The sequence below is a fragment of the Montipora foliosa genome, chromosome 13, assembly GCF_036669935.1.
Source record: "Montipora foliosa isolate CH-2021 chromosome 13, ASM3666993v2, whole genome shotgun sequence".
Lineage (NCBI taxonomy): Eukaryota > Metazoa > Cnidaria > Anthozoa > Scleractinia > Acroporidae > Montipora > Montipora foliosa.
Genome location: NC_090881.1, coordinates 10007002 through 10009501, shown reverse-complemented (window position 1 = coordinate 10009501; position 2500 = coordinate 10007002). Strand labels below are relative to the sequence as shown.

Sequence of the window (2500 nt, the reverse complement as noted above, 5' to 3'; positions counted from 1 at the left end):
CTCATGTTATGTGTAATAAACAGTTTACGACATAGAAAGTGCTTTGTACGGGGTTTTATTCACTCGTTGTTTGTGTCAAAAGCCCTCACTCGCTCGTTCCTCGCTCGTTCGGGTTTTTGACACAAACAACTCGTGCATAAAACCCCGTACGCCGCACTTTCTATGACGTAAACTATATATATTATACCTTTTTAGATTGTTTTAGATATATTTATATTTTTAATTGTAGGAGGACCATAAGTTTATGAGCCTTAGCAGCCTTAGCTTAGCTACCAGTGTGTTTTAGACTACCACACTACTTGCATTGGAAAGCATATTCAAAGCAGTAGTTGTACGGGCCCATCCAGACCGGATTTGACAGATAGATCAAAAGACAAAAGAAGGGGGCATGCATAAATTAGGAGCAAGTTAGGGATGACGGAAAGCAGCTGTAACCTTAACACGTGAAACAACACGGGCATCGGCGCATTGCGTGCATAAATTAGGGGCATGTTGGGGCATGTTGAATATGCTTTCCAATCTTGGTTTCTGGCAGACTAAGGAACTGACTCATGGGAATTTAGACAGTTAAAAGTTGACACGCTGTGGTAAATTTCAAAAATTATTGACACGTGGCAATGGATCATGCCTTTTTTTTTTTTTTACTCTGGCTATTTTATAATAACGAGTAAAAACACCTGATAGCAGCTTCTCATTTCGAGTAGCATTGTTGTGCGCAAGCCATTAATTAAATATTGTCAATGTCAAGATTTGAGCATAAATATAGGGTATAGTATATATATACAAGGAGAAGCTTCAGACGATTAATCAGAACAACTAGAACAAGTGCCAGTGAACATCATGAATACAACAATAAACGGATCCGAGATCTGCTCCGTCCACTGGAATCCTACTGCATACAAGATAGGAGCAACCGTCGCTTACTGCCTTATCTTCGTTGTTTCGCTGGTCGGAAATTCCTGTATAGGAATAATTGTTTACAAAACAAAAACTTTAAGGAAACCAATCGACATTTTCATAGTCAATATGGCCATGTCCGACCTGCTTGTCCCACTTATCTACATTCCCAAGCAGGTTGCAGAGTTGTATCTAAACTTCTGGCTCAAGAGTGGTGTCCTCGGCAACGCCTTGTGTAAGCTGATTCCTTTCATATATGTAGTCTCCTTCATTGTGTCCGTCCAGAGCCTGGTTCTGATATCAGTGGGTCGATTTGGAGCTGTGGTATTTCCCCTCCGTTCCCCATTGATCAGTGCGAAACGGTGTCCTTTGTTTATTCTCGCCTCATGGATCGTTGCGATGGCAACCATTTCGCCAAACCTGTTCAGCTATAGGCTCGAGAAACGCAATGGAGAAGTATCTTGTGTTTTTAATTGGAAGGAAGCCTTTGGAGTATCTGTATCAGATACTGACGTTGCTCTTGCCTATTACATAGCCTTTGTCTTTATTCCCATCATCTTGTTAATCTTATTATACTCCGTCATCCTTTTTAACCTCAAGTTACAAAAGTTTCCAGGTAAACAATCCCCTGATGCTAAAATACAACGAAAGAAACGAAACACAAATGTGTTGAAGTTAGCAATAGCTATCGTGTTGGGGTTAGCGTTTTGCAAATTGCCCCTGACAATTCTGAAGTTAGCAGCTTTCTATGCCACATTGCCTTGTGGCACACTCTTGTACATTAAGATTGTCAGGTTTCTTTTTGTCTCATATTGCGCCATCAATCCTTGCATCTGTTTCGCGTTTTGCAGAAACTACCGTGAAGGCCTCAAAAAACTTCTGAAGTGTTCTTCTGATGCATCGTAAACTGAATCCTACTCGTAGACAATCGCATTTACAGAAACACTGTTACAATAGATAAGCAAAAGAGTAATTGATGCCCTAGACATGACTTCTCATGCTAATCGAAGGAAAATTGGAAAAGCAACCAATATAAAAAAATCTGTTTAATCGAGACCTGTGTGTTTTGTAAGTAATGTTCTCATCAATCTTTTTTGAGATAGCCAGTTGCAAATTTACGTATTTTTCTTGAGACGTCGCTTGGAAATTTGATCCTGAATTCGTTCTATATTAAAACTAAATGAGAGTAATAAAATTTGAAAAAAATTGCTGTATATGTCGTAATGGCGGGCGGTTTATCTAGCCCTTAGAAAGGAAAATTGATATTATGACAGCAAACTTTGCTGAACTCAAGAAGTCAGTGGGGTGTGGTCAAAAGTACGAAAACTTTCTCCCACAGCTTCGGCTGGCTAATGAAAAATACATGAAAAAAGTCACAAAAGTTAACCGAGTTAGAGTTCGCGTTTGAAAATGAAAGTCCTAAAATCTTCCGCTCCTCTGTTCCACATTTATTTATTTATTTATTTATTGATTTATTTATTTATTCTGTTCTCCATCTTCTGCTATAGGTAACTTAAAGTAACTGGGGGCTAACTCGAAAACTACCCGGTTAATTAGCCTCCAGACTCAATATTTGTACACTATTCTAGTTCTTTATTTGCAT

The 2500-nt window shown here is 38.9% G+C and overlaps 1 pseudogene; it reads right to left on the bottom strand.

Moving 5' to 3' along the window:
* LOC137981675 (QRFP-like peptide receptor) overlaps positions 1-1013 on the bottom strand; it is a 2345-nt pseudogene extending 1332 nt beyond the window's left edge.
* Between the last annotated feature and the right edge of the window lie 1487 nt (positions 1014-2500).